Below are 13,065 nucleotides of genomic sequence, written 5' to 3'. Positions count from 1 at the left end.
GACCTTTGGTTGACAGTTCAACCATCCTGTTGTTAGGTCCCCCAGACACCACCCCTGACTGCAGGGGACGCTGAAGAATCAATCCCTGCCCTGAGGAGGAGGGCCAGAGTGTGGGGATTGTCCACTCTGTCCTGCTCTACTTTGTGTTACTAAGTCCACACCTGTCACCTTCCACAGTCTTATGTATGGAAATAAAGCAAATAAAAAGCAAAGGTCCTTCGTATCCTTATCCCTTGTCTTCCTCCCCAAAGAAACACAGTCCCAGTGTCTGTGACCTTCCAGAAGGTTCTGTGCATGTCTGAGAAGGATCACAGATGAACATGATGGGAGGGAGCAGGAGCTACACAGCTGGAGATGCTGTTTCTGTATTAATTGTGTGATTCTGGGAGTGACGACTGCCTCTGTGTCTCAGTTTCCTCATTTGTAAAATGATGATGAAAACGAGATAAAATGAATCTGTTGGAAATCATGGGAGTCCAAAAAGACCAGAGTAACAGGCTTTTATTGATAGGAAGAAAGGAACCCTGCTGGGCACTTCTCTGGGGGAGAAGGGCACTGCTTACCGAATTTTATAGGGCTTGGGAGAGCCTGAGGGGGTACTGAGTCAAAAGTTCTGGTATGTGTCCCCTTTTATGGTTTTAGGATTTCAGCTTTCTGGAATGCTCTTCCTTGGGTGGTTGATCAGCTTTCTGGAACTTTTCTGCCTCAGGGGCGATTGTCCAGTAAGTAAGGGTGAGGTCAGGCAGCCAGGTGAGACAACAAAAAGGCAGTTGGAAGTTCTGGTAAATTCATATATCTATCATTTCTCAACTCTGTGGTGTGATAAAAAGGAAAAGAGGTGGGGAGAAGGAGAGGATATGGGGTTCAGTAAGAAGGTTTGTCTCAGACTGGCCATCTTCTGGAGGTACTTTCTGCTGTTATCCCTAGTGGGGGCCTCCTTTGTGAACCCCTCCCTGGGGCAGTTGGAGTAGGGGTTGTAAAAATATTTGATTGTAGGTAATCCTGGAAGTTTCTTTCATTTGAGCCTGCAGGAACTTGATAAAGAAAGGGGTAAACATTAATATTAGGCACAAAATTAGGACTGGTCCTATAATTGGTGCTAGCATCGAGAACAAGGGGTTTTTCCACCATTATTCAGAGTAGGGGTGTATTTATAGGGTTCCAGATTTTTCTGTTTTGCAAAGGCAGGTTTCAGGGTTGGTGTGTAGGGTTAGGAAGATTTTTCCAATGTTTTGATTGGCAAAGGTCTGCATGCAGTTCTGTAAGAAACTAGTGAACAAACATCAAAGGCAGAGTCCTAAAGTTAGAAAAATAAGTAGGAGAGTGAGTGGACCAATGAAAGGCAATAGTCAAGACACCCAGTTTGTGCGAAACCACTGATTCTATGACTCGGTTTGTTTCTTATGAATTCACTGGGCTTCAGAGAGAGAGAGAGAGTGGGAATAAGACGAGGCACTGGCCAGTCCCCCTGCCCCAGACCTATTTTTATAGAAGTTCCTAAAGCAACAAGAAGAGGGATTATCTGTACAGCTTGTTTGGTCCTTAGATTGATGGGTAGTGTACTAGGAATTAAAGAGGCTCATGGGGTGGGATTAGATTGATATTTGGGGTGAGATAGATTAGGGTACAGGTTTCTGTCTAATTAGTAGGTAGACACATATAAGTGTTATGCCATTTTCTATTTTAGTAGCAGTGGGAGTTGTCAGGATCACGGTGTGTAGACCTGTCCATGTGAAAGTCAGTCTTTAGGTAATGTAATGCTGGAAGTGCCTCTTGGACAGTCTTTGAACAGTTTGCTGAGTAATCGGTAAACCCTGCAAGTACTTAATGAAAGCATGGTTGCATTTCTACATTTTGCGGTTAAAGTTTAAGTCTTAGTGACCACTGCTTCTAGCTGGAATCAGCAGCAGATCCCAGCCTACAATAGGCATGGGGCATTGAGACAAGAGGAATAGAGGAGATAGTATACATTAAATAAAGCAACAAAATTAGACTATCAATACCCGCAGTAGAGATCTATGAGAGATAAATAAAATTCAAATATTCAGGCAAGGCATAGTAGATGGCCCTTGTGTTTCCAAGAAATGAGATCAGTTTACCTACTACTTGGAAGAAATACCTTAGGCTCATGAACAATGTCCTTGGGCCTTTAGTGGCAATTCTCAGCAGGCTGGGCAAGGTCAGGTCACAGGTAGCTGGAGCAGGGCTAGAAGAGACTGAACCCTCCTTCCATGGAGCAAGGGGGCAGCTTACTTTCTCATGTCCCTCTTTCCACAGCAATGATGTGTTCCTTGATAGGAAAGCCTGGCAGGTTTCAGTTCAATGACCTTTTTTTTCCACTCTGGAGCAGGGCCCTGATGAAATTCTATGAAGCCCTTTAGGGCACTGCAGCCTTTAAGAGCGTATATCAAAAGCTAGTATTTCCTGTCTTATTTTGGGCCTTATTTGCCTTTTCTGTGACTCCCTTGCCCATTTTAGACCTTAAAAGCCATGCTCAGAAGATCTCACTGAGGAGCTTGACTAATAGAGTAAAATTGGGAATCCAGTGTCTAAAGAAGCCTATTAGACTAAGGAAAGAAAGGATTTGATTTGTGGTGGTAGGTGGTTGGAGACTGCGGAGAGTCTGAGTTAGATCTAGGGTGAGACCTCAGGTGGTGGGGGTTAAGGCGATGCCTAGATAGACTATGGACAGAGATGAAGTTGAGCCTTAGCAGAGAAGACATGATATCCCTTCATGGTGAGGAAGTTAAAAAGGGTGGCGGTGTGTCTCCTTGAGGCAGGCAGGGAGGGACTGCAGAGGAGTAGGTTATTTACATATTGTAAGAGAGTACTAGTTTTGAGATTGAATGCTGCTAAATCCTGAGCTAGTGCCTGCCAAAACAGGTGTGGGCTGTTTTTGAACCCCTGGGGTAAGACAGTCCACGTAAGTTGCTGGGCTGCATTAGTGTCTGGGTCAATCCAGGTGAATGCAAACAGAAAGAGTGAGGATGTAGAGGAATGGTAAAGAAGCCATTCTTGAGGTCTAGGACCCTGAAGAGAGTGGTGTTTGAGGGAATTTGTGACAGTAACCTGTAGAGATTAGGGACTACTGGATGGAGGGGAACTACCACCTCATTGATTAGGTGTAAGGCTTGTACGAGGTGATACGTCCCTGAAGGTTTTTGAATAGGAAGGATGAGGGTATTGCAGGGAGAGTCCATGGGGATGAGTAAGCCTTGATTTAAGAGGCAGTTAATTTTGGTTTAAGGCCTTAGAAACAGACACAGTTACACATTAAACAAATACTTCACATATAAATTGAAAATTAAGAAATTTAAATGAGTGTGATTTACTTGTTTCAATTCAAATTATACTAGAGATATTTTCTGACAAACAAAGAGACAAAACAGATTACTCATTCACACAGCTCAATATAGACAACTCTGCTTTTTTAAGCTTTTCGAGATGGCAAGGAGTTGTCAGTATAGAGGGGAGAAAAAGAGAAAGCAGACGGATGGACAATGTGAGCAGCTAGATGGAAAGAAGGAGGGTCAGAATCCTCAGGAGGAGGAGGAGGTTAAAGTGCTGGTGGTGGTGCCATGTGGTCAGAGGAGTTAAAAGATTTAGAGCTCTGAAGAAAGGGAAGAGGACGAGGGGTAGTAGAAGGCACAGTCAGTCTCTGAGGAAGGGAAAGGATAGGTCAAAGAAGAAAAAGAGACAGAGCCACCTGTCTGTAAGGAGGGAGGAAGCGTCTAAGAACACAGTGGAGAAGGGAGGGGCCCCTGGCCAGTAGGGGAGGAGAAAGAGAGAAGAGTATTTGCAGGTGAATAAAAAAAGAGGATTCAGTGAAGACAGGGGAAGGTGCTTTCTGGAAGGAAGAGACTCGAGTGGAAGAGATTTTCAGAGAGACCAGAGAGGGGTCCCAAAAGAGGGGTGCCCCCAGGTGTTAGGCAGAAGGGGAAGAGAGTTGGGAGTCCGTGGAGAAGGAAAGATTAGGAGCAGAGGTTTAGGTGAGGTTTCTTTGGCTAAAAATGGCCTGTGTGTAGAACAGAAGGCACAGAAATTAAGGACAGGAGCAAAGGGAGAAGAGAGCCTGTACGTAAAGAATCTCTGAGACCTTCCCAGTCCAATCGCAGAAATTATCTAGGTCCCTCAGAATATTGTAATCGAATGTCCCATTTTCAGGCCACTGGGAGTCATTGTCTAATTTGTATTGGGGCCATGCCATGTTACAGAAGAAAATGAGGTTTTTTGGCTTAAGGTCAGAGAGGCCCAACTTAGTGAGGTTTTTTTATGAGACATCCTAGAGGGGTCTGGTCAGAAGGCTTAGATCTGATGAGCCGTGGAGACAGGTGAGCAAGATGGGACATCCCTGCCTTTTGTCACTGTCCCAAAAGGAGAAAAACCTCCGTGTGGGGGAGTCATCCCTGATAGAGGTCATTACCACCTGTCAGGGAGCTCCAATAGAGAGAGAGAGAAAGAGAGAGAGAGAGAGAGAGGAGAGGTTTGGCTAGGCACCTAGTCTTCCATGCAGTCTACTCGACTGAAAGTCAAACCCCTCAAAAGCTGAGGCATGTCAGAGAAAACTGTCCGATCAGAGAAAATTTTGTGGAAAAGAGAAGCCAACCGGGAAAGAGGAAGGGAGAAAACTCCTTACCTTTCTGGTCCAGCAGGGGTTCAGGACAGGGACAGATTGCTGGCCAATCAACCTACAATAACACGTCCAAACAGAATCAGGGAGTAAGCCCCGGACGAGATGCCGCTGCCCATTGCTTCCCTGGTTGTAAGTTTGGATGGCAAAGAGGGATCGTACAGGCAGTTAGTACCCTGTCCCGGGTTTCGGCACCAAATGTTGAAATTCATAGGAGTCCGAAAAGACCAGAGTAACTGGTCTTTTATTGAAAGAAAGAAAGGAACCCTGCCAAGCACTTCTCCGGGGAAGAAGGGCACCGCTTACAGACTAGGGAAGAATTTTATAGAGCTTGGGAGAGCCTGAGGGAGTACTGAGTCAAAAGTTCGGTTAAGTTCCATTTTACGGTTTTAGGATTTCAACTTTCTTTTTTTTTTTTCTTTTCTTTTTTTTTTTTTTTTTTTTGTATTTTTCCGAAGCTGGAAATGGGGAGAGACAGTCAGACAGACTCCTGCATGCGCCCGACCGGGATCCACCCGGCAGGCCCACCAGGGCGTTGCTCTGTCGCGACCAGAGCCACTCTAGCGCCTGGGGCAGAGGCCAAGGAGCCATCCCCAGCGCCCGGGCCATCTTTGCTCCAATGGAGCCTTGCTGTGGGAGGGGAAGAGAGAGACAGAGAGGAAGGAGAGGGGGCGGGGTGGAGAAGCAGATGGGCATTTCTCCTGTGTGCCCTGGCTGGGAATCAAACCCAGGACCCCGCATGCCAGGCCGACGCTCTACCACTGAGCCAACCGGCCAGGGCTAGGATTTCAACTTTCTGAAATGCTCCTCCTTGAGCGGTTTCTGGAACTCTTCTACCTCAGGAGCAATTATCCAGTAAGTAAGGGTGAGGTCAGGCAGCCAGGTGGAACAACCAAAGGGCAGTTGGAAGGTCTGGTAAATTCATATATCTATCAGAATCAATATTTGTAAAAGATTTATTTCAAACAGTGCCTGCAATATATTAAATGTGTAAGTAAGTACTTGCTGAAAATAAACATTTTTTTCTGTTTGACCTTACACATATTAATAACTTTTATTATTTTGCCATTTTAACATAAAAACATTTAGAAATATTTCTGTGTGAGGTTCTGTAGGTTTATCTCCAACTTTCCAATGGCAAAAAATTAGTGCAGTTTCTGAATGTATCAAGATTGTTAATCCAATGTCTTTGGTTTTAAAAATATATTTCAAAGGCCTTTCAAAGACACGGAAAATATTCATGACATTAATGATAGATACATGAATTCCAAACTGCCCTCTTGATGTTCCGCTTATCTGTCAGACCTCACCCTTACTGGACTAATGACCCTGAGACAGAGGAATTTCAAAAGCTGACAAGCCGCCCCAAGGAGGGGCTCCAGACATACCAGAACTTTTGATTCAACACCCACATGCTCGACGCCCCCCAAGGAGGAGCATTCCGGACATACCAGGACTTTTGCCTCAGTATCTCCTCAGGTTCTCCCAAACACTACATAACTCGCCCCTAGTCTGTAACTGGTGCTCTTCTCCCCCAGGAGAAGTGCCCGGCAGGGTTTCTTTCTTCCTTTCAATAAAGCCTGTTACTCTAGTCTTTCGGACTCCCATGGATTCCAACAATAATGTTAAAGGGAAAAAAACTTAAGGTACATGACTGCATACAGCACTAGCTGAGGTTTGAAAAGTGCCTTCACATGTGCTTCCAGCGACGCGGTTTTTCTTTAGGGCCAGTGAAACGTAGACACAGCCTGTCTCCATGTCACTTGGATGACAGCCATGCAGCTAATCAATCTGGATAGTTTTATATTTTTGTTAGTTTTAATTTCTTATTATTAAGATTTTTGAGTAAAATTCACATAATGTAGAAATTTTGATTAGATTATTTTGATCAATGCATTTTAAATGTATATATATTTATAATTTTGTGCAAACATCACCACTAATTTCAAAATGTTTCCATTAGCCCAACAAGAAACCCCATGCCTATTAGCAGTCACCCTAATTACCCTTCCCAACCCCTTCACATCCACTGATCTGCTTTCTGTATCTGGGGGTTGGCCCATATTGTACATCTCTTATAAATGGAACCATACACTGTGGTCATTTGTGTCTTTTATTCAGTGGAAGGTTTTTAAGGTTCATCTGTGTTGTAATGTGTCAGTGTCCACTGCTGCTTACTGACAGTGATATTCCACTGTAGACACACCGCATTTTGTTTGTTCATTGTGGTGTAAGTGCCTGACATTAAAGTGAGTCATCCAAATCAAAGACATTCATCTCCAAAAACAAATTGCCTAATGAATGACACAGTTACTATCAAAACAAGTAGATAAGGACCAGGCAGCTTGCACCATGACATTCTCCTTAAAGACCTGGGTAACATAAACAGCAGACAGTTTGAATGGCCCGTGCCTCTCAGTTCTTGTGCTCTATTCCTGCTCTTAATGCTTTAAATCCTTCAATAAACAATGAACCCTCCAAACTCTAGACACCCACCCCTGGACCCTAGTTAAGGCTCCATGCTCCTCCACCAGGTCCATGCTCCTCCTCCTTTCTCACCTTGCTCTGTGGCCCTCTAGCATGTGCTGTACCCTCTATGATCACAGAATAATAAATCTTTTTTTCTTTTTAAGTGAGAAGAAAGGTGATAGTGAAACAGACTCCCTCATGCACCCTGAGAGTGACCTACCCGGCAACTGCTATCCAGAAGCTGATGCTTGAACCAATCTATCCAGTGACTGTGAGAACGGAAGAGAAACAGAAGGAGGAGAGGGAGGGGGGACAATCTGATGGCCGATTCTCATGTGTGCCCCGACCAGGAATTAAACCAGGGACATTTGCACCCCGGGCAACGCTCCATCTACTAAGCCTACCAGTGCATCCTGCAGTCATAAAGGTACTATGAGGGCTGATCCAACCACAACATGACTGCAGTCGAGGAAATGTCTCTGGAGGCTCACCACAAGTAAAAGTGGCCCAAGGAAGTGCCCCAGGCATTTCTACCACAACATCACTATCAATAGGCAAAGACCCACACAGCACCATTCATCAGCTCATAGGCATTTGGGTTCTTTCCCATTTTAGGCTACTGTGAATAACTATGCTCTGAATATACATGTACAAGTGGGTGTGAAGAAGTTTTGTGGTTTTGATTCACATTTCCCTAAGGAAGAAATGTGTAGATAGTCTTTTCATGGGTTTGTTGGCTATTTGTAAATCATATTTGTAGAAATGTCTTTAAATCCTTTGATCATTTTCTAATAGGTTGTTTGGCTTTCTGTTGCTGACTAATAAGGGTTTCTATTATATTCTGGGTACAATTCCCTTATCAGGCATATGATCTGCAAATATTTTCTTTCATACTGGCAGTTGTCTTTTACTTACTTAATGGTGTGTTTTGAAGTGAAAGTTTTCCATTTGCATAAATTCTATATTATCTCTATTTGTGGTTCCTCTTCCTTGTCCACTCCCCAAATTTATCTATAGGCTTAAGAGGCAAGATCATCATCTGCCTGTCTTCTGTATCACTGTCACCTCTCAGTTGTATTAGATTGCTCTAGGGCAGGGGTCCCCAAACTTTTGACACAGGGGGCCAGTTCACTCTCCCTCAGACCAATGGAGGGGCGGACTAAAAAAAAAACTATGAACAAATCCCTATGCACACTGCACATATCTTATTTTAAAGTAAAAAAAGAAAATGAGAACAAATACAATATTTAAAATAAAGAACAAGTAAATTTAAATCAACAAACTGATCAGTATTTCAATGGGAACTATGCTCCTCTCACTGACCACCAATGAAAGAGGTGCCCCTTCCAGAAGTGCGGCGGGGGCCGGATAAATGGCCTCAGGGGGCCGCATGTGGCCCGCGGGCCGTAGTTTGGGGACCCCTGCTCTAGGGGAGGGGGTTGTAATCTCTCTCTGTATGGACACAGGGCTGATTTCAGGATAGAGTGATAATAAAGACCATCTGAATCTGTGCATAATGTGACCACTTTCAAGACATGTGCCCAAGGAGAAACACCCAGTCACCCAGCGGGCCCACCTGGTGAATGTGCATAAACCCGATGCCTCCCAAGACCTTCACTTGCTCCCTGCCAATCCCCCACATTCCTGCCCCCATTCTGCCACCCCTCAGACATCTGCCCCTCTTCACAAACCCACAGACACCATCACCCACCATGGCTCCCGTATGTCTGCTTCCCCACGGGTCTCTCTTCCTCAACACTCTGCCCCTTCACTGGGACCCCAGACACTCTCCTTTCCCCTCCACGGCCGCCCACATTTGCTGCCAGTTTATGCAGAATAGAAAGGGAACGAGATTGGCTGGCTGTTGGCTGGAAACACAAAGATGACTTGTTCATGAAACTCTCATCACCCAGCAGGCTAGCACAGGCCTGCTCTGTTCAGCTCCGTCTTCCAAGATTAGCAAGAAAGTAAGTCTCAGTGTGCAAATGATTTTCAAATCTTTGCTGAGTCATGTTTGCAAGTGGCTCATTGGCCAAAAAAAGAGTGAATGAAGATGCTGGAAACATTGGGCTTTCAAAAGTGAGCCACCTCCTCTGGGGAGGCTGAGGGCAGGCTTGGCACCCAGTCTGGCTGTCTCTGCTGGAAAGAGGGTGAGGACGAGGACGTGCCAGGGTGAGAAAGAGCAGCATGTTCCCAGAACCACAGTTGGGGCTGGAATTGCTTAGATGGAACCCAGACCATCCTCCTGGGCCTGGAGCCTGGTCTCCCAGATCAGCTGAGTCAGACTCTAGGGTAGGGAAGTGGAGGGAGCTCAGAACAAGGCAGGGGGTGGGGAGACTGTGATGATTGGAGGGCAGTAGTTGGTTCCGAGAACCTGTAATGCAATAGCTTGAGACTTTGAGGTAACACAGCCCAGGTTTGAATTCTGCCTCTCTCTCTCACCAGGTGTCAAAAACACGTGCCTGGTATTTTCACCATAGACATCTTGCTGCAATCAGTCTAACCGCAAATATTTCTGCCCTTTAACTAATGGCCTTAAGGCAATTTTTAAAAGGGCTGTAAAGCCAGTAGCCAGGGCCACCATCACAGCAGCCTGTCCCATGCAGGTTCACATTAGATTCAGACAGACGGTAATGAAACAACAGAGCCGAAAACTGGTGGGCCATCAGCTTTAATCCTAGCTTGCACCTGGTGCAAGTAAAAACACACACTGGGTTCCAAAACCCACTCATTCAGCGCTCACAAAGCTACAGACTTATCCGAGTTTCCTAGAATCAAAGGTTTCTAACTCACCAGACTTATTCACCTCTGTTCCCCATCTCCTTCTCTCTGCACAAACTCTGCACAAACTGGCTTTTCCCTCAGCACTCCACCATCTTGCCAGCTTCTTCTGGCCTCCTCCACATGGCCTTTCTCTGCTATCTTTTCTAATACTAATCTCAGGAACCAAGAGCTCCCGGTCTGCCCTGCTTTATAGTGTAGAAATCCAAACCTTTAATCCAATATACAAACAAGGAAGTCTCTGACACAAAGTCACTTAGCTGAGGCATAATGGGATTCCTCATGAGAGTGCACCACCGCATATCATACAATCAGTCAAGGGTGTGGGGAAAAGCTTAGTCTTAAAACTAAACCCAGCCTGTCCCCCATACCCAATACAAAATATAAGCCAGCAAACATATATTTCATATTTACAAACATATTTGACCAACAAGGGCCATTTAAAAGGTCATACATCGAAAAAAATTATTGTGAAATATAAAATATTTGAATACCCTTAAAATGTGGGTAGATTCCCAGCCATACTGCAGAAATAACTGATCTTATTTTGGAAATTGTACCTAAAAACTAGTGTGGTCCTATGAGTAATGAGGGTTCAACTCTGTAATCTCAAAGAAGATGTGGGCCTCTCTTTCCCTTCCCAGTGACGTGAGATTCAACGTAAGAAACTAGGGAATATTTGAGATTTGGTCCCTGGCACAGGTTGTCAGTTTGGCTCAAATAAAGTCCTATAAAAAAGAAAGAAAAAAAGAAAGGAAGAAGGAAGGAAGGAAGGAAGGAAGGAAGGAAGGAAGGAAGGAAAAGAAAGAAAGAAAGAAATGAAGAAAGAAGGAAAGAGAGGAAGAAAGATAAAAGAAAAAAGGAAGGAAGGAAGGAAGGAAGGAAGGAAGGAAGGAAGGAAGGAAGGAAGGAAGGAAGGGAAAAGAAATAAAGAAAGAGATCAATTCTTGAGGCCCTGGGCGGTTATCTAAGTTGGTTGTAGTGTTGTCTTGATACACCAAGTTTGCAGGTTTGATCCTCAGTCAGGGCACACACAGGAATCATCCAATAAATGCATAAATAAGTGGAACAACAAATTGATCTCTCTCTCTCTCTCTCTCTCTCTCTCTCTGTCTCAAATCAATAAATAAAAATAATTTTTTTAAAAAGAAATCAAGCCTGACCAGGCAGTGGCGCAATGGATAGAGTGTTGAACTGGGATGCAGAGGACCCAGGCTCGAGACCCCGAGGTTGCCAGCTTGAGCGCGGGCTCATCTGGTTTGAGCAAAAGCTCATCAGCTTAAACCCAAGGTCGCTGGCTCCAGCAAGGGGTTACTCAGTCTGCTGAAGGCCCACGGTCAAGGCACATATCAGAAAGCAAGCAATGAACAAGCAGGGGTCTCCAAACTTTTTACACAGGGGGCCAGTTCACTGTCCCTCAGACCATTGGAGGGCTGCCAAATACAGTGGTCCTCTCACTGACCACCAATGAAAGAGGTGCACCTTCCAGAAGTGCAGTGGGGGCTGGATAAATGGCCTCAGGGGGCTGCATTGCAGCCCATGGGCCATAGTTTGGGGACGCCTGAAGGTGTTGCAACGCACAATGAAAAACTAATGATTGATGCTTCTCATCTCTCTCCGTTCCTGTCTGTCTGTCCCTGTCTATCCCTCTCTCTGACTTACTCTCTGTCTCTGAAAAAAAAAAATCAACACTAGGGAGACAAATCATTGTCATTTTAAAGAAATGCTAACTATTTTAAGCTCACCACCACCTGTACTATAACTATATAGAGCATTATGCAGACAAAGATTTACATATATACCCTTTACAGAGCCTTATTCAACTCTGTGTAGTAATAAGAAAGACTCCCTACTTATGTTTAATTGACAACTTTCAAGCCTCATGTCCCCACCTTCACCCACATTTGTGCCAAAACTTAAGTTCCGGGATGCCTACCCCTCATCCCTAAGGGAAGCTCAAACCATGAATAGCAAGACTGCCCCAACTCCTAGCCAAAATAAAAGCCGTGATTAACCACCTGCCTTCCCCCTTACTTCACTCAGGATGAAAACTGAGCCTTTCTACTTGGGGAATCCTAATGTTGTTTCCTGTGTGCATAATAAACTGTATTTCATATAAATTAGTGCTGTGTGGCGTTCCTCCTGATCTCCACATTAATTCCTGCCTGATAGGATTATTGAGTGTCCAGTCAGAGTCACTAGACACCTAAAACAACCACCACCACCAACAGAAATCCTATCCCAGCTCCCTCTGCACTGCCCAATCTCAGTGGTCACTGTCTGGGCCAGTCTGCCACCCCGACTGGGCTTACAGCTTCGTGGTGTCAGGGACCAGCACTGCTATAACCACAGCCAACTGCCCAGTTGTTGGGAACACTGTACCTTCCAAACACCAGAAGACACTCGGGTTCTCATGGGAAATAAGAGATATTGAAACTGCTTTGGTTTTACTCTCTTTGTCCAGTTTCATCTATGTAAGGACCCATGCAGGTTACACACACGGTCTGGACTGGACTCAGACAGCCAGCACCCAGCCAGGGGCCTCCATCAGGCCCAAGACCAGCCCCTCCTGGGCGGTCACTGCTAAGCACACCCCAGGTGAGCCGCTCCCCAGTTCCCAGGTGGTGCCGACAGATCTGGGCTTCTCGAATGTGAGACAGAGAAGGAAACTGGAGTTTCCTCTTGTCACAGGCTTCCCCACTGGCTTCCTCTGTGGCTCAGCAGCTAAATAGGTGGAATCTCCCTCCTGGCAACACTGGGGAGTTATTTCCACTTGGTGTCAGAAGCTTCTTCTTGGGGACAGGCAAGAATGTAAAGAATTTCATGTGTGCTCCAAGAATGTCAGGCATGCAACATGGGGTGTCCCCAGTGCCACAGGCCCTGTCCTGTGCTTGCTGACTGGATTGGGAGGTTGCTCTGTGCTCCACCTGTATTCTTCAAGGTTTTGGGCCTGGTTCCAGTTACAGGGCTTTAAGGGATCACCGCCTACATGAGCCCAGCAGATCCTTTCCAGCTTAAAATGCTCAGCAGCAGCAAATGGACACACTCAACCCAATATAAGTAAAAGGGGCTTTAAAGGTACAGGGGAGAAGGGGCTGATAAATTCTCTGGCAGGGCTGCACATGCTCCATGCTGAGACGCCAGAGATGCCTGAGTATGACACTGTCAAATGAGGAAGATTTAAC

The sequence above is a fragment of the Saccopteryx bilineata genome, chromosome 3 (genome assembly GCF_036850765.1).
Source record: "Saccopteryx bilineata isolate mSacBil1 chromosome 3, mSacBil1_pri_phased_curated, whole genome shotgun sequence".
NCBI classification, from domain to species: domain Eukaryota; kingdom Metazoa; phylum Chordata; class Mammalia; order Chiroptera; family Emballonuridae; genus Saccopteryx; species Saccopteryx bilineata.
This window is presented reverse-complemented; position numbering follows the sequence as displayed.